The sequence below is a fragment of the Aulonocara stuartgranti genome, assembly GCF_965226115.1.
Source record: "Aulonocara stuartgranti genome assembly, chromosome: 3".
Taxonomy (NCBI): Eukaryota; Metazoa; Chordata; class Actinopteri; order Cichliformes; family Cichlidae; genus Aulonocara; species Aulonocara stuartgranti.
In genome coordinates, this window is record NC_138941.1 from 570,367 (window position 1) to 590,575 (window position 20,209).

General features: G+C 44.3%; 1 long non-coding RNA gene across 1 annotated transcript in view; it reads left to right on the forward strand.

Moving 5' to 3' along the window:
• Positions 1-20,209, forward strand: part of LOC309702485 — an 85,112-nt gene that overhangs the window by 15,425 nt on the left and 49,478 nt on the right. The window lies entirely within an intron of this gene.

Below are 20,209 nucleotides of genomic sequence, written 5' to 3' on the forward strand. Positions count from 1 at the left end.
CAGGTCTGCTGTCAGCTAGCAGGCTCACATCAGAATCACTGTTCCTGAAAAACACAGTCTGTGTGACATCATCAGTCAGCTGATGGTCCCAGATCTGAATGGTTTCTGTCTCTACTGAGGAAGTCAGAGAATATCACTGAGGTGTGGATCAGGTCTGAGTGAGCTGTGGAGGGACAGCTTTAAACAGTCCACAGGTCTCACGTCCTGCTCAGTCTGCTAGCAGATACCTCGTATTGTTCCAGATGTGCTGACATCAGCAGCAGCACAGCTGTGTGATACCATGAATCTCAGTTATTGATCCAACACACAGTAAATACAAAGATCAGGATTTCTGGGAGTAATCATTATGAGTCTGAACACATGATCACTGAATGTTAGTCTCCACAATAATAAGCTAACACAAGCAAACACAGCTTTCAGCTCTTATTTTGAAACTGGCTTATTTAGAGAGCTGTGATGTGAGCGTGCCTGGCTCTGAGGCACTTGGGTCAGCCTCTGTTGTTTAGAAGTGTTACAGACTGTGAATGACACAGACCTGTCAGTTTCCATGTTTGTCTGTAACACAGCTCAGGGGCTCCATGCTGAACGCATCCATCCAGTGTTATTGATCCAGGACTGATCCCAGCATTGGGATCAATACTACAACACACAATCACATGTGTCCACGTGATGCAGTTTGAAGAGCAATCAGATGTCTCTGTATGAGGAGGCGGGGTCACAGGAGGTTCACAGAAACTCTGCAGCAGCATCATCAGCTCACATGGAAACTTTGATGATTCACTTCTGTGGTGTTTTTACAGAAACACGTCACAAAATTAGCTCCACCTGTTTTGTGAGCTTTGAGTTTCTTGTCTTCATCCTGGATTCTTGTGTTGCTGTTTTTACACACAGCAGATATTTCCTGGTTGCTTCCTTGATGACCACATGAAGCTTTCTGAAGCTTGGATTGAAAACGCTTCATTACTCAAAGCTTTCCAACACAGGCCTCTGTGCTGCCATCTGGTGGACAAACATGTGAAGTGCAGCGTGAAGCTACAAATGAAACTGCTTCAGCTACGTTTATATATAACATACTATAACCTATATAATGTGGAGATCAGGGAAATTATTTTGTTGCTACTGTTAATAATCATCATCATTACCATTGCATTAATAATATAATCTACAGCATTGATATTGCATTCAGATGTTTAAACATTTTGGTACCCAATTAGCCTTTACTACAGGTGCAGTTATAACCACTTTAAACTGTTGAGTTGAATCTATAATCTTAAATGCTTTTGAATGCTTGTTATAATCTTAAGTGTGTATGGGCTGATTCTGTTGATTCTGAGGACACTCTGTGCAAAGTCTTGACAGGAAACTGCAGGTTTGCAGAGCGTGCTTTTGCAAAAGTGAAACTAAAAGCAGAGTGTAAGTGCAGCTTATTCTGAGGAGCTGTTTGGATGATGCTATTTGAATAACCAGGTTGTTCATTATTATCTTTTATACTTTTATATTCTTTTATTAAGCTTCTAGTAGAGGTTCTTGATTAAAACATTTATTCAATATACTACATATATAGTTTTAGTAAACTGCTGACACATTTGAGAGTGGCCTCTGTTTGACTGCGACCGTTAGTAGGTGAGAGGTGACACAGAGTGCCAAGTGAGGTCGTGACACACACACACACACATAGTAGATACATTCAGTTATAGGTGAGAGGTTAATCATGTTTGCTTGCAACTGCGGGCGTGCAGAAGTGGTATCTTACTGCAGAGCATGGTCTGTGGTTTTGGAGAAGCGGCAGTCAAAAGGTTGACAGGAAACATCTGCCATGAAGATAGAGATAATGTTCTTTTCAAACTGTGTTAAAAGTCATTGTGGTTTTGATTTGACGTATGTATGTATGTATCTGTGTGACGTTGAAGGGGCGTCATTAAATCCAAACCCCGATGGTATAAAATATCTGTTTATGCTTTGATTAGTCGGAGATCAGCGCTGTCTGCGTACGGCGCTGGTCCCCCCACGCCTGTGTTCATTAAAATCAATTGTTTGACCAAGCTCTTCTGGACCTGGTTGTTTGTACTCTCCTTCCTCAATATTTGAACCTTAACAATAACTATATGTATAGTGTGTTATGTAGGTGTTAGAGCTGGGGGTAGAACTGCTGATGGCCTGGTTGTTATTTATGTTCCCCATGGTTCACCAGCTCTCACACAACATCAGCACCAATGATCCATGTCCTCATAAACCTCTGAATCAGGTCCTGAAGCTGTGACGTCCTGAGTGAAGACCTCACTGATCACATGACTCTGGTCACCTGACTCAGTGTTTCTGAAGCAGTGTGCTGGGTTTTTAAAAATCCGTGGCTGCTGCCTGATGTTGGGCCCACAGAGGAAGACGACTCACTCGCTCTTCTTCACTTCCTCCTGAAACATGTGGAAGGAGAGCAAAGTGCTGCCAGACTCTTATTTCTGACAGGAACAGAAGAAACCACAGCAAACTGGTCCAGTTCTTCATCTTCATCACAATCTGTTTATTTCTGATGGTGTCTTCAGTCTGAGGTTTGAAGTTTCCATGTCTGTGTGATGTGTGGTGTGAAGGCTGCTGGTTAAACTGGGACTCACTGTTTAAAGCACTGAGTGCTCATAGAGAGATGCTCCATGAGTCCCAGTACAGACTACAAACATGGTGGAAACTTAGCTTTGATATCCACACACTCTGCACGTCTGTGAGTAACTGTGATGAAGATGTGCAGAGATCTGTGTCCAAACAGGAGAAAGACTGTAAAGACTCTGTGCTTCTAACAGCCTCTGTTAACATATGTGAGGCTGTTTGTTGTTGTTGCCATGGAGCTTTGCACTGTTTGGGTCAGCAGGTCATGTGATCAGGTTTGTTCTGCTGGACGATGGTTCAGTGTCAGGTTTGTTTGCATTCATCAATAAATATCTAAATAAATCAAAGACTCCATGTTTGTTCTTTCATCATGTGACCTCTGCTCATCCATCTCTGTGAGTATCAGGATACATTTGGTTCATAATACACAGAAAAATCAGAGTTATTACCTGTAATAAATGTGAAAGATTCCTGCAGTGATAACCAGGCAGAACTGAAACACATCCAAGCTGTCACCACGGTAACAGCACCGCCCATCCACAGGTGAGGGGAGGAGCAAAAAGAGGGACTTTGACCATTTTATACTAAAAACACTCAACTAATGTTTCTAATATGAAACAAATAAGCCCACATTAATGTGAGCGTTTATTAAATAATAATAATGATGATTTCCTCCTGATCTCATTTCCACAGCAGAGAAAACTGTGGTGTATATTGAGGTGGAGGGTGTGGTCTGTGGCTCAGGTGTAGAGTGAGGGTGGGGTGCACCACAGCAGCATGCTGGGACTGCTGAGGGTGGAGGAGGGAGTGATGATGACATCAGAGCTGCAGCACAGAGACCAGTGAACACACAGTCTGTTCATCTTTGCATAGATACAATATACAGCACAATATTGAATGACAGACACGCTGTGGGAGCTTCCACAGATACACTGACGTCAGCATCCAGAGTCCTCCTGCTGCTCCCCCCTCAGAGCCCCGTGATCAGCACCAACACATTCAGTTAGATGACAGAGTCCAGCTGCAGCTAGAATCAGCTCCCCTCTGTGAACAACAGCACAGCGTCAGTGTTTCACACTCAGTGAAAGGAGGAAACAGCAGAAGAACACCATGTGTGCTACGTTTCCCAGGACACACTACAAACTGCACAAATACAGAGCAGCACGTGGAAGGACCTGGAGCTGCATTTACAGAGCTGCAGACAGCGTGATGTCCTGTATGGACAGGTGGAAGGAACCAAGTCCTCAGCTGGAACACTCGTGTTTGTCCACAGACAGGAAACACAGCAGGAAACTTCCTCACAGAAGTGCAGCTCATGGATAACACACTTCCTGTCAGTCAGAATGAGGCTGCAGCCAAACACAGAAAGGTGTTTTTGTCCAGATGAGCCCAGAGAAGAAACACGAGTGTTCACAGACATCAGAAGCTCAGAGAGGTGAAACATGAGGTTGGAGTCCTCGTCAGCATCCAGAAGAGCTGCTGTGAAACCCTGAGTACTCATGACAGACTCTGATGGCACAAACACATCATGATTCAAACAGAAAGACAAACATGGAGCTCCTGATCCTCCTGCATGAGAACAAGCTGACATGAGCGCTGTGTCTGAGAGTGTCTCCCTGTCACAGTGACAATAACACAGCTGCTGCTCACAGTCATTAAACTGACCTGAGGTCAGCTGTGCTCCTTACATATGAACCATGTGACCTCACATCAGTGCTGTGGATGACTGTAGTCATAGAAGAGTAGAGCTGTAGCAGGTGGTGTGAGGAGGAGGTGGTGTATTCTAGTTAACGCAGTACTGAAACACTCCAGCAGAGGGCGCTGTTAAGTCCTTATTGTAACACAGTTACTGTGTGCAGTTAGACTTCATACATAATCTGCACTTATTTCCATCAGACATGCTGTCAGTAAATGATTGGTTTCTATTGATTCTACTTCCTGTTGACTCGTTTGATGACAGTGAAACAATCACAGCTGATTGTGTGATGATGTAAACTGTCACTGTTACATTCAGTGTGTGTGACATAATGTTAGTGCAGGCTGATAACAGCCTGGTTCTGTTAGAAACACATGAACGTGTCCATAGATCAGTGTGTGTTTAACATGAGAGCTTCAGCCCTGCTGATGTGTTAAATAAAGACATGCAGGAAAACTGATGAGACTCTGAAATAACTCTTTATATTTATAATGTAACTCTGCATCAAAAGAACAACAAAGGATCCCAGACAGGTTTCTGTGAACAAAGACCATTCTGATGTTTCTGTGTTTCTAACACTTTGACATTATTAGTAAACAGACTGCAGTGAGCAGCATTTATAAAGAGCTTCTATATAAAGATATGACAGCTGTTTGACAAGTTTATCACTCTGTGTTTGGACCTGATCAGTCCAGCTGTTTACTTGAAACATGTTCATTTACCTGTTCTGTTATATTCATGTTCTTGTCTCTGTTGAAAACACATTTTAATGTCCCTCAGATTTTTCTCCCAGATGAATAAATATAAAAATGACACAAACTGACTGCAGCTACTTTTTGTCCTTTCTGTCAAAAACCTTCATGTGACTCATGAGAGACACGTTTCAGCTGTTTGTGACAGATCAGAGGCCAACAAGTCATTTATAACACTTTCCATCATTGTTTAAAGTTCTCAGTGTTTCTGTGTTGCTGCGTATAGGATCTCCCAGCATCATCACTGTGCTGTCCAATCATTGTGTGCGAGGTTACCCTTATAGTGCGATGTGTGTTTGCACAAAGAGAAGCATGTGTGTCAAATATAAATAAGCACAGAACAGAAACAGCTGCTCGTTTCTTCTGTTTAGAGTCAAGTTAGTGTTTTGTGTCTTTGTTTGAGGCCTGATGTCGAGCAGAGGTGTGTGTAACTGCACTGGTCTGTTATATGTGTGAAGTGTGTGCTTCTCTTCAGCATCATCTTTGTCACTGCTGATTCCTTTGTGTCATCATGTGTTGAGAAGAGAGAACAGTTATAACGGAGGAGCAAAAGGAAGCCCTGAAATCTGCATCAACAAGGAAGTGTTGGCTCACCAGTGATCCCAGCAGAGCCACTGGTTTGGCTCCAGTTGTTACAGATTCAATGATGTTGTTGCTACAGATACATGTCAGCATCTTTATTGAATTTAATATGAAGCAGAAATGGTGTCATTAGGAGAAGAAGAGGAGAACAAGTCCGGCGAGGAGGCAGCAGCTCTTAAAGATGAAACAGCAGCTCAGCCCTGAGCTCAGAGAGCTGCACATGAAAAAGCTCCTCAAGCAGATCCTGTCAGAGGTTTGTCATCAACAGGAGGAACTGTTCACATCATAGGATGAAGATGCTGTCAGCTGGATGAAGAAGGTTATTTAATGCAAACGTTCACACTGAAGTCAAATTGTTGTCGTGTTGAACAGATTCATGTACTGATCGTCTCCAGAATGTTAGAAGAGCTTCAATGAATCATTAGAAACAACTTACAGCTGCACAGCTGTGTCAAACACATCTGTGTGTCATTGTGGGATTGTTGTGTTTCTACATGTGACACACGTCTAAAACATGCACACAATCTGAACACAAACAGGGACTCATGTGTTCCCACAGCCAGATGCTGAGAGCCATTTCCTTGTAGTCCTGTGTCTACATACATGAACCATTAGATGTTATTGGAATGATTGTCAGCTCTGATAGTTTCATGTGTGTTTAGCTGGACGCTGTTTGATCCTCGACATGTTTAAAGGTGTCCAGTCCTGAGACACTGGGGCTGGAAACAGCTGTGATGTCATTGGACTGTCACACAGACAGAAGTGCATGAAGTGAGCAGCCGAGGAGCCGCTGATGTTTTGGATTCAACAGCATTTGAAAGGTCGACACAGACACATTTGCACACAGAAAGCTGAATCTGTCATATGCCACAGTGAACTCACTGTTCAGTGTTTTTCAGGAAGCTTCTTAACTGCCTCTGCTGCCAAACAAGCAGCTGATGTCCTTGAGAAGAAGCTGAAGAAGTCTTCAACAACAAATACAGGAAGTGGACTTTCAAATACTAGATTCACTTTAGACTCACAGAGAAATGACTCAACCAGCTGTGTTTGACTCCTTTGACTATATGAAAGGTCAGTGTGTGTCTGCACACAGACTGTTGTGTTGGACTGTTATTCAGTTGTCTGCTGAATGTTTTCAAATGTCTGCATCTCAGCTGTGATGAGGCTGGGGGTCATGGGAGGCCACCGTAGCAGCCTCTTCAACATCATGACATCATCATAAATGCTGCTGGACTGTCTGATGGGCTGACGGTGAAAAAGCCGTCGGGAAGGAAACAGAAGACATTTCAGAGGCTGCAGCAGATTTCTTTGATTCGGGGCCTTTTTCAGCTTTATTGGACAGAGCAGTGAAGATAAGTGACAGCAAAGCAGAGAGAAAGGGGGCGTGGCCCGGGTCAAAGCCAGGCCAGCTGCTCTCCACCTCGTGGCACATGGTCACCTGCTCATCCTAGTGAGCTCCACCAGCAGCCCTTTCACACACTTTACACTGTCAAACACTGTGTGTGGACCTCAGCTAACAACAGGCTACATTTAAGTCTGGACTACATGCTTTTATATTGTTTTTATTCCATCAGCAGCTCAACATCATGAGCAGCTTTGACATAAAGACATCAAACTCAAGCTGACTTTAAACTACTTTTAATACAGGGGCTCAAAAACAACAACATCTTTATTATATATCAGGACACAAAGTCATTTCATCTCAAAGGGAAACAGCTTTATTTGGAATAACCAGCACTATCAACTGGTTTGGGATCTCCACCAGTTTCATGTCTTTGCAGCTTCTCCAACAAAGTTCCTGTAAAATCAGCATGTTTGTCTTTATTGGTTTGATAGTGATTGATTATTCAGTCCCAATCTGCTGTCATCTAAAGAACAAAATGATGTTTCTATGAGTCACAAAGCTCCAGATGTTGTCGGCTTCACAAAGAAAACAAAGAACTTAAACACAAAGTGTTTGGAGCCAAAATGTTCCCAAGCTGCTCTTTTTGAAATGGCAGAGGTACAGTGGTGTCTAACAGCACACTGTGGAAGGCAAACATGTTATTGTTGGATGAAACTTCATGAATCCTTTGTAGATTTGAGCTGTTGGAGCCTTTCTTTTCTCTTCAGGTGTACAGATGCTGAGGAGGCAGGTGAAGCAGGTGGAGCTGTTGTGATGCTGGCAGAGGGTGTGTCTTAGTAACTCTGTGAGGCAGAACTGGATCCAACATTGTGGATGTGTTGATGTTGGAGCCATTAAGAGTCTCTGGCCACACTGTAGGATTTCCCTTTGATCCACTGTGGGGGCATTTTGGAGTCTGTCAGTGAAACTCTTCATGTTTGTATTTGACTCCAGTTTATAGAAACAGAGAAATGTGTCATGCTTTTGTTCGGCCTCCACAAATACACACATTTGTTCATTGGTTGGACTTTTTGGAAGGAGACACATTGAAAACCATGTTAATAAGATCTTGTTGTTTCCTGTGGATCCGACACAGAGAGTGGACTTCAGACAGAAAGCGTGGAAGAGATTTTAGAGGCCGTGTGTGGCAACAGGAAGTTTCTGTGTGTTTGCTGATCTTACATGTGGAAAACAACACGTGATGTTTGTGAAGTTCTACAATGATCATTGTTCTCACAGCATTTTGAGTGGGAACAGTTCAAACTGGGAGTAGTGGGAGTTATTTACTGATTGAAACAAGCTGAATGTTTCTGTGACGATGAAGATCAGCAGCTCAGCTGATCAATGAACTGACATCTATCAGTCGTTTCATGAGATGAAGTCATCAGCAGACATTTGTTCTGACTGTGTGATGAATGTCAGAACGTCAGGGCTCTGCTTTAGTCACTGCTTGATGATCATTGGCTCATTGTTGAATCCAGGGCCCAGTCTGACCTCTGACCTTTGCTGCAGGTCTTCTGTGTTATCTCCACTTTCATGTCTGATCTTCTGCTGTATCGTCCAAAATAAACATCTGGATCATTTCCAACACTTCAGCAGATCTTTAGTTTGGGCAGTGCAGCACAGAATAACACATATTGTACTATACTGCCCACTTCCTGATCTTATTGGATCTGTGTGTGAGGTTGGTGAAGGAAACACATGTTTACTGAGTGAGTCGCTGCCATTAGGAACTAGTTTTTATATCACAGCCTGGAAATCACACAGGATCATTTCTGCAAGTGAAAAGTCGTCATTGGAGGAAAATGATTGTGTAGTTTGTGCGACTGAAGACTTGTCCCAACTACATGTGCTGCTGACCTTTGACCTTTCCTTTAGGTGCACAGAGGAGTCTGTGGAAACATCCAGAACTGAGGCAGTGCTACAGATGCTTCAAATAAAGTGGTGTATTATCCATGTTTTCTATGGATCACATCCAGTATCCTGATCTAACGAGCCCCCTTTTTGTGGATTTTAGAGCCTCTGACTTTTGCTGCGTCTCATTTCAAGCACAAGAGCAAGAAGTGGATGAAGAAATGGGGCGAGTGGGGTCAGTGTGGTGCACGTCAGCTGTGCTCACACATGCTTTCACAAAGAACATGTGTGTTCATCGGCAGCATTAAGGCGCACTTTAGTCTTCATAATAATAAAGTATTCTGACTTTATTCTTCTGAATCCTCACAGTCATGTTGCAGCTCTGCTCTGCTTTAAGAACATGTTCTACCAGGATGTTACTTTCCTAAACGTGTTCTCCAAATGTTCCAAAGACTTTGTTCTTGTCAGAGGTAGTGTCGTGGATGAGAGAAGGAGGACCCAAACGCTGGACTCACAGGCAGGTAGGTGAAGGTGGATGTTTATTGCCGAAGGAGCGAGCAAACAGTACAGAGGGAGGAAATGGCTGGCTGACTGAATGAATGAATGAATGACCAAAGGACTGACTGACCGAACATACAGACGACATAGACATCAGGCGTACATCATCAATGACCCGACACTGAATGGGTAGAACAGAGGGCTTAAATACACAGACTGGTGATAATGATGATAATGAGAGAACGGTGAGTACACAGCTGAACATAATGAACTAATGATAATGGGAAGAGGACTGAACATAATGCACACAGACCAAGGCTAACACAATAAAACAGGAAGTGGAACAGGCAGTAGATAAACAGTGAACGTGAACTGAAAATACTGGGTCACCGACCCAGGAACCCTGACAGTACCCCCCCCTTCAAAGGCCGGCACCCGATGGCCAAAAGAAAAAGAACCAGAACAGGGCGGGCGGAGGGGGCCCAGGACGGAGGGACGGAGTCCACACAGAGACAGTTCAGGTGGGTGGCCACGTGGCCCGAGGCCGAGACGAGACAGGTCAGGTGGGCGGCCACGTGGAAGGCAGCAGCGACCACTGAGCCGGTCCGGTAGGTGGCTGCGGCGGTCAAGACGAGACTGTTCCGGTGGACCGACCGTGCGGAAGGCAACGGCGGCGGCGAAGGAGACGACGGAGCAGTTCAGGGGGCCGACCGCGTGGAAGGCAGCGGCGGCTCTCCAGTGTTAGGCGTGCTGGCCACGGCCCGGTGGGCACAGGACCAGACGAGGCCGGACCAGGCGAAGCACAGGCTGGAGCTGCAGCAGGTGAAACAAAAGCCAAAGTCGAGGCTGGGCCAGACGAGGACGAAGACTCTGAGGCTGGGCCAGACGAGGACGGAGGCTCTGAGGCTGGAGCCGGACCAGGCGGAGCAGAAGGAGAGGCTGACGCCAGACCGGGCGACGTTGAAGGCGATGCAGAGGCCGGGCCGGGCGTGGGTGCAGCTGAGGCAGAGGCCGGGCCGGGCGTGGGTGCAGCTGAGGCAGAGGCCGGGCCGGGCGTGGGTGCAGCTGAGGCAGAGGCCTGACCAGGCGTGGGTGCAGCTGAGGCAGAGGCCTGACCAGGCGAAGTTGAAGCCTCTGGCTGGAGACAGGCCGGGCCAGCGGGTGCGGAAACCCCTGGCTGAGGAGCAGGAGAGCTCACAGCTGGCTCTGGGTGCTGTGGCTGCAGGTCCGGGAACCGAACAGGATGGTGGACAGGCGACTGGGAAACAGGAGGCGACTGGACTGACTGGACAGGGGACTGAGCTACAGGAGGTGACTGGGGGACAGGAGCAGACTGGACTGACTGGACAGGGGACTGAGCTACAGGAGGTGACTGGAGGACAGGAGGGGACTGAGCTACAGGAGGTGACTGGACTAGAGGTGAGTGAACTGACTGGAGGGAAAGCTGAACAGCAGGTGAGGGAACTGACTGGAGGGAAAGCTGAACAGCAGGTGAGTGAACTGACTGGAGGGAAAGCTGAACAGCAGGTGAGGGAACTGACTGGAGGGAAAGCTGAACAGCAGGTGAGGGAACTGACTGGAGGGAAAGCTGAACAGCAGGTGAGGGAACTGACTGGAGTGGAGATGCTAAGGGAGGAACACAGGCAGGCGTGGCTGACGACGGAGCTGAGGTTGGTGTGGCTGATGGCTGAGCTACAGACTGGGCTGGACAGGGAGATAAAGCTACAGCCTGGGCTAGTAAAGCTGGTGCCTGAGCAGGGGACACTTCAGCCAGCCTAACCAGGGATAAAGCTAGTGCGTGAAAGGCTGGATCAGGTGGTGGATGAAGTGGTGGACTGATTGGCTCTTCCGTGCTTCCAGAGCGTGAGGGCACTGGCTGGAGAGCCTCAGCTGAGTCTCTAGGGGGGTCAGGCCGGATCCTGGCCGCCCTCAGCCTAGGTGCTGGGACAGGCACGGGAGGTGGCTGGACACTAGTGATGTGACGTTCTGTATCGGGGCTTCGAAGCGTGTGTCGAGTAATGGAGGGGGCGTTTCCGCGAAGCGCGTATCGAGGCTTGCTTCATTTATGGGAGGAGCTGAAAATGATGACGTCCGAAGCCTCGCTGCCCGGCTGTACCACGTGACTGGTTCATGAAGCGGTTCGAACTTTGCCGCAAATAATCATTTTCCATACTGCCAGTATAAATATACACAGTACACTGCATCACTACAATATACATGTTTTACACACTCCTTTTGTTGTTGACATTTACAGGCTGTGTGCAAAATGCCACACTCTTCAAATTCATGCCAACTAATATTTTTACGTCCAGTAGTTGTCCTGCTAGAGCAAATGAAGCTTCAAGAAGCTTCGCGTTGGGGTGAACCAATTGGATGAAAAGCATCAGTGCTTCATGAGGCTTCATCTGCCCATCACTACTGGACACCAGTCACCCCCACCCGAGGAACAGAGGTGGGTGTGGAGGTATACGGGGTCACAGCTGCCCTCGTCCTGGGTGCGGGCACAGGTGTGGGTGTCGGCTGACTGACAGGAGTGGAAATGATGACTGGGCGAGTGATACTGACAGGTCTATCTGGATTTATTCTGGTCCTTCTGCCACCACTATTTACAGTCTTTGACTGAACAGTCTTTGGGGGAGCAGAGCAGAAAAAATCTTCCCAGTCCACTTCATCCTCTAGGAGGGAAACATCCCATGAATCAGAAAAGAGTCTATTGTGTGTTTTAAGTGAATAATCAGATGGTGAGTGCGAAAAACAGTCACTGGAGCTCACCATCGGGAGTTGCTGGAAATAGTCCTTGTTATGGCGACGTGTGCGCCGCTTTCTCCGGGAAGAGGCAGTGGGCGGGGTACACAGCCGAGCCTCTGGCACGGGAGCCTCCATTGAGCCGAGGTGGGAGGCGGAGCCACCGTGCCATGGCGAGGTTGAAGGTCCGGTGAGTAAAATGGCTGGTGGGCGAGCGAGGAGCGGAGCAGCGGAAGAGCGAGCGGCCGAAGCCTGGCCTGTGACGCCCACTCTCCGCGGCGAATGCTCCGATGCAGGTGAGGCAGCAGGTGGAGGACCGCGGCGTCTCCGAGGCCCGCCCAGAGCCAGGCGAGTCCCCTCAAAGACGTGCTCCCTCTCTGAGAAGAGCCGCTGTTTCCACCTGAGCTTCTCCGCCCAAATGGAGAGCGCTACGTCCTGCCGCTCGAAAAGGTCCGAGTCCGCTGGGTCCACAACGCGTGGTCGGGTCATTGTGTCAGAGGTAGTGTCGTGGATGAGAGAAGGAGGACCCAAACGCTGGACTCACAGGCAGGTAGGTGAAGGTGGATGTTTATTGCCGAAGGAGCGAGCAAACAGTACAGAGGGAGGAAATGGCTGGCTGAATGAATGAATGAATGAATGACCAAAGGACTGACTGACTGAACATACAGACGACATAGACATCAGGCGTACATCATCAATGACCCGACACTGAATGGGTAGAACAGAGGGCTTAAATACACAGACTGGTGATAATGATGATAATGAGAGACCGGTGAGTACACAGCTGAACATAATGAACTAATGATAATGGGAAGAGGACTGAACATAATGCACACAGACCAAGGCTAACACAATAAAACAGGAAGTGGAACAGGCAGTAGATAAACAGTGAACGTGAACTGAAAATACTGGGTCACCGACCCAGGAACCCTGACAGTTCTAAGTAGTTCTACATGATGAAACATCCACACTAAGTTTAAGAAGGACACACAAACACCATCTGTCCTTTCATCATGTGTACAAACGTGTTCAGATGTCAAATGTACCGTGAATGGATGCAAATGTGGATCGTTCCAATAAAATGAGACAGTTTTGTAAGTGGATCACAGTTTGAAGTTCATTGAAACCTATAAGAACATGTTATTCAAACCAATTTTATCCAACAGGAAGAAGCATCAGGGGAACAGGAAACATTCAAACATGTTTACTGTAAGAACTGCACAAAGGAAGGAAACACAATCCTACACACGAGCACTTTAAAATGGACATTTAGCTTTTCAAACATCAGGGAGCTGCAATAACAACACTGAGCCCATTCTGATCAGACTGAAAGATTTATAGAGATTTATCCATGTGCTGGAAAAGGATTTGATATCAACATAGATGCAGATTAGCAGGAGCATTTTCTTCATATTGATTTAGAGTTCAGTACCAGGAATATGTAGAATTAACATCTGTGTGCATGACGAGTGATGAAAATTCAAAGTCAGGCTTTCAGAGGATGTCAGAATTGGTGTCTCTATCTGTGACTGTCCCAGAGGAACTTACCTGGGGGATTATTACAGATCTGTCTATATAGAAAGACTTGCATTGATTCACAGTGTACAATTCTTTCTAATCTGTTAACATCTTCCTCCAAATCCTGTTTCTGCTGTTTAATGACATATGTCTGAATACAGACAGTGGAAAAATGTCAGTCCTAGTCTTACTGGATCTCAGTGCAGCATTTGATACAGTTGACCACAACATATTACTCAAACGACTGGAGAACTGGACAGGTCTTTCAGGAACTGTACTAAACTGGTTCAAAACATACTTAGAAAACAGGAAATACTTTGTATCAATAGGTAACTTCACATCTGAGCAGACAAGTATCACATGCGGAGTTCCCCAAGGTTCCATCTTGGGACCCTTTCTGTTTAACATTTACATGCTCCCACTGGCACAGATTATAAAGAACAACAAAATAAACTGTCATAGCTATGCAGATGACACACAAATATATATCACAATGTCACCAGGAGACCAAGGCCCCGTACAATTTTCTCCAGCTAAACAAAAACAAAACTGAGGTAATAGTCTTTGGCGCCAAAGAAAAACGATTACAGGTCACCAGAGAACTTCAATCTATACATCTACAAACCACAAACCAGGCGAGAAATGTGGGTGTAGTGATGGATGCAGACCTAAACTTAGAAAAACACATTAAGACAATAACAAAATCAGCTTACTATCGCCTCAAGAATATTTCAAGGATAAAAGATCTGATGTCTCAACAGGACCTGGAAAAACTAGTCCATGCATTCATCTTTAGTAGGCTTGATTACTGTAACAGCATCTTTACAGGTCTACCTAAAAAATCAGTCAGACAACTACAGCTCATTCAGAACTCTGCTGCTCGAGTCCTCACTAAGACCAAAAAAGTGGACCACATCAGTCCAGCTCTGAGGTCCTTACACTGGCTGCCTGTCCGTCAGAGGATAGACTTTAAAGTTCTGATGCTGGTCTATAAAGCTCTGAATGGTTTAGGACCAAAATACATCAGTGACCTCCTGACCCAGTATGAACCTTCCAGATCCCTCAGGTCATCTGGATCCGGTCTTTTATCAGTTCCCAGAGTCAGAACCAGACACGGAGAAGCTGCATTCAGCTTTTATGCTCCTTATATCTGGAACAAACTCCCAGAAAGCCTCAGATCAGCTGAAACACTCAGTTTATTTAAATCCAGGTTGAAGACTCACCTGTTCTCAGCTGCATTTGAATAAAGCACCAAATCCACACTTTAAGCTTAAATTTCAAAACTTACATTTAACTACTGATTTTATCTACTGTTCCGATCTGTTTTGATTTTATATACTGTTTTGTTTGTTTATTAGTTAGTTAGTTTATTTGCTTGTTTTAATCAATTTTAAATCATGCTTTTTATTTGTTTTTGTTTCTAATGTCTCTGTAAAGCACTTTGAATCACCTTGTTGTTGAATTGTGCTATACAAATAAACTTGCCTTGCCTTGCCATCAGAAGGGCTCAAACCTCCTGCTGTTTCTACTGGACCATAAATTCTACTTTATGATCATCTTCAAAAATAAAAACGTGAGTTTATTTGTGAACTCTGTGAAATGTGTCTGATGTTTAGTTTGAACCAATCCTGTGTCAGCCGCAGCCACATCATTGCCACACATACAAATGGGTGCGTTCCTGTTTAGACCTGCTGGCTGTCAATGGGCTTCATTCCATTTCAGACTGCCGGTGGTCGGCTGTGATCTAAACTCAACATGGCTCCTGTGTTAGAAGAGCCTCTGATTTTAAACTTTGCACATTTAATAGTTTCTTTCCAACACTGTGGAGCTACCAGCCCAGTATATGTAGCCACAGTAGATGGAGTTATCAAGCTGACTGACAAACATCAGGACTCATGTGATCCCTACATGTGGACCTTTCACAGATGGATCCAAGTGCAGATTCAACTCTGCATTACATTTGACTTCAGCTGTTACACACTTTCTAGCTGTGTCACTTCCTGCTTTTTGGACAGTTTATTCATGTCCACAAATGTTTGGCTGCATGTTTGTATCATCTATATTTCCAGTCTTCATACAGCCGATATTTCATGTGAACTCCAACCTGCCAGCTGCCATGTTTTCAGGGTTCATTCAGTGTTGAAATGTAGGACAAACAGCAGCACATGTTCTCTAAATGTTTGCTGCAGTCATTTTAAATGAAGCTGATACTACATGAGACATTTTCCATATTTACTGTCTTTGAACAGAGAATAATAAAGCCAGCAAACATATACAGGCTGTGCAAATACAAACTTCTGTGGTGCATTTGATGACCTGCAGAGGAGAACAAGTCGGGCTTTTCAGCCCTAACACAACCTCTTTGTTCTCAATACTACAAAACCTTCAAAGGCTGATATGCAAGTTTGCATGAATCACCAACACAGTTGTGTTTGTTTCTAGTATAGTTATAAATAAGCTGATCAAATATCTGCTGACTGATTAGATCCAATATCTATTACAGATGAACTGGATATCACAGCGCATGTTGTTGATCCGTCATATCAAACTAAACAGTGTTGCTGGTGTAAATATCCTCCAATAAAGTCAGATGAGGGCTGCTGTTGCCAGGTAACGATGATGTCACACTGGATCTTCTGATCTTTAGCATCGTAGCGCTCAGAGTCTGATGTTGGCTCATGTGTTGTTAAACACCAACATGACGTTCTACTAGTCAAGGCCTCAGCTTATTATATACCTATTATATTCTAGTATCAAATACACAATTTTCAAATGGAGGCCTAATAACAGATTGTATTGTTCTCTTCCAAGATGGTTGCTGGCATCCACCAGTAACCTTTCAAAACAAAATGTCTAATTTCACTGCATTGACAGTAGGTAAAGAATTAAACTGACATTACTCCTCCACTGAATCTACATAAATCAACAGTTAAATAATGTCAGTTCTTCCGTGTTCTCTGGAATCAATCACAGCAAAGAAATTAGACTGTTTCTTTTGAAAAATGTTGGGAAAGAACAAATCAAGATCAAAAATCAAGATTCAGTTAAACAACAATTATAACTAAACATTTTGAGATAATGTTAGTTCCCATTAACATTAAATTAGGTTACTGAATTGGCAAACACCTTCCTATTAACATTACCCATTTTACCCCAATAACTAAAGAAATTAGCACTTGCAGGTCAAAACCTTTATTCAAGAGATGCAAAAATAACATTGATACAGTGACTGTCAAAAATTACAGCACTGATCATACTGTGACATGTTGGTTCAAAACAGCACACTTAGAAATATTCAACGTTCTTTACTTCAACTGAATGAAACTGAAAACACCATTTCACACGACCCATATGGGATATTTAGACTGTATAACTGTTCACTCTACATCTCTTCACTAGTAAAAGAAAGAAAAAATACAAAGAGAAATTTAAAAATGCTGCCAAAGTGCTGCACAGAGCAAAAGGAAAAACAAACAACAACAAAAAAATGGCCCTGACCTCATGGCAGTTGCAGTGTATATAAAAATGAACCCTGCGATCTGTTCCTCCAGCTTCAAAAATGCAGCAGAACAAGTGTGAGATTTAAATGTCTTCTCACCTAGAGCTGATCACCTTGCATGCATAACAGTGAGCTTTCCTTGCAGGAGCAGTTTTGTCTTAGTTGTGAGCTTTTCCTGTACCGGACTCTGCGCCCCAATTTTAGTGTCAGACCACACCTTCAGAGTATTCCATCAGAACCAACCACGACGCAAGAGGAACACTGATGACGTGCAACCCCATGACCCAATCTGGGGCAGTGATGTACCAGCGGAGTTCAAGTTGTGGACCACCAGACAGAAGGTCCTGCACTCACTGTTCCCATGGGTCGGAACTGGAAAAAACACGTTAAGAATTGAGACTCTTGACTACCGATTTGGACTTTTCCTGAACAGCTCAACAAAGATAAATAAGGCTCAGAATGAGGAAATCGACGCGATCAGAATAGTGGTCATGCAACACAGGGTCGCCCTGGACATGATTCTCGCTGAGAGAGGGGGCCTCTGTGTCTTATTCAACACCACTTGTTGCACCTATATCCCGGACAACGTGCACTCCTTGACCATGACCACCGCCCTAGACAAGTTGCGACAACTGAGTAATGCGCAGCAACAAGACTATGTCACGAACAATGAGGACTGGCTGACCTGGCTGCTGAGTGGCAGCTGGAAGACCCTCGTGATAAAAGGACTCGTACTGATAGGAGTTCTGCTTCTATTATTGTGCTTGTTTTCTACATGTATCCTACCATGCATAAGATCCATGATTGACAAAATGGTACAGGCCACAGTAATTACCTATGTTGGACTGCCACTAGAAGATGAATCGGATGAAGAAGATTTAGTATAGAAACACACACACACATACTGAATGATGCTACAATTGAAAATGTTATAAGCAAGTGATTGTTGGCTGATAATAAAGTATGATTAAGTGAAAAATATTAACATCAGGAGGGGATGTTAAAGAAGAAACGCTTTTATGAGTTTTATGTTGCATTAAAGTATATGTTCATATTTTACTCTTAATAGGAAAAGAACAAAATGTACTACTCGCTCTGTTTATAGAAAGAGGAAGTTCACCCTATGACATTTATACGAACTTAGACACACACACACACACACATATATGCAAAATTAGAGGAAACTGCTATGCTTGTTTCACCCTGCTATAAATAATAAACGACTACTGCAGCTCGGTGTGAGTCCTCTCTGAGCCCTCACCCGTGCAGCACGTTAACCGTCTCCAAGTGTCTCAGTGTTGTTTATTCACCTGTTTGATAACTGTAAATCTCTGACAAGAGTTTATTTATATCATCTTCACGTGAACACATTCAAGAACATCACAGATGAAGAAACATTAAAAACTTCCACACTACATGAAGCAAGAAAAATAGTTTATTCCTTTATGTAGAAAAAACAGAAACATCAAACATCTCCAAGACTCTCTTTGAAAGAACTAAAAACCTTTGTTCTCATGGTCCAATCATGAGTGAACTCCCCGATGAAGCCTTGTGTGCTAAAACATGTCAGAGTTTTAAAGGTTAAACATGAGTTTCCAAAACGTTTTGCTGGAGAACAATGAACTATTTGACTGAGTTTCAATCATTTACAGACGAGCAAAACCAGGACAGAGAAAAAAGGACAAAACTGACTCAGTAAAACAACAGAAAAGAAGATCCCATGTAGATCTGTATTATGTAGAAGTTCAGCCCAGCAACCAGTTCAGTTCAACACAAGTTTAAATGATTCTATCTGAACTCTGTGGAGCCTGATCTCAAGCTTTTTGAGTCCGACACAGAAACCAGAGGATCTTTCTGTGTCTTCAGATTCACTGTGATCCAGTGATGGGAGGGATTTCAGCCCTGAGTGATCGCGCTGATGTTTGCACAGAGCAGACAATGAGGTGAATGTTTGGGCACATTGGTAACAGTGAAACAGTTTATTAGTAACGTGGGATCGTTTGTGTGCAGAGTATGAACTGAGATTCCTGAAGCTCTTGTCACACTGGTCACAGCTGTAGTTTCCTTCCATGTGTGTACGTTCATGAATGTTACGATGACCTGACTGTGAGAAGCTTCTGTCACAGTGTCTGCACTTGTGTGGTTTCTCTCCTGTGTGGACTCGTTTGTGTGATTTAAGGTCCCTTGCAGTGGTGAAGGATGACCCACACTGATCACAGAGGTGCTTTTTAACCCCACTGTGAATCAGTTCATGTTGTTTTAAATCACTTGGTGTGGTGAAGCTTCTCCCACATTCTTTGCAGTATTTCAGTTTGTCTCCAGTGTGTCTACGTTGATGTACTTTTAGGGTCTTTTGCCGACTGAAAGTTTTTCCACAGAGGTCACAATGAAAGTCTTTCCCACCACCACAGTGATGACAGGGTTGAGAACTGGATCCATCTGTGTCGCTCTGCTTCTAAACAAAGACACAAAGACAGTGTAAGTCAGTCCTTCAACATTTGTATCCTGAACGTCGCCTGAAATAAAGAGCATCTCTGCAGACGTCCAACTACATTTCACTGTTTCAGTTAACACACTCAGTTTACTGGGCTGCAATAACTACAATACTACCACCATAATACTACAGTAATACTAAAATTATAACTGAAAGGAAAATCTGAATAATCACTCAGAGCTGCTTTTCCATGCAGTAGAATTGCTAACATGCTAACACAGTTTAATGAGCAGAGTTGTTCCAAACAGTCAGGCTAAAATGACAAGATAACAATATAAATACATACCTCACAGTAGCTGCACTTGTAGAGTCTCTTTCTGGTGTGGATCTGTTGGTGTTGTCTCAGGTGACGTGGAGATTTAAAAGTCTTCTCACACAGGTCACATTGATAAGGTCTCTCCTCAGTGTGGGTAAACATGTGTCGTTGTAAGTCTGTGTGAGTTATAAACTCTTTGCCACACTGTTCACAGCAGTACACATCATGTCTGTTGTGAATGCGTAGGTGTGTATTTTGGTGCCCTCTCTGGCTGAAAGTTTTTCCACAGATGTCACAGCTGTATGGCTTAATTCCAGAGTGGGTAACTAGATG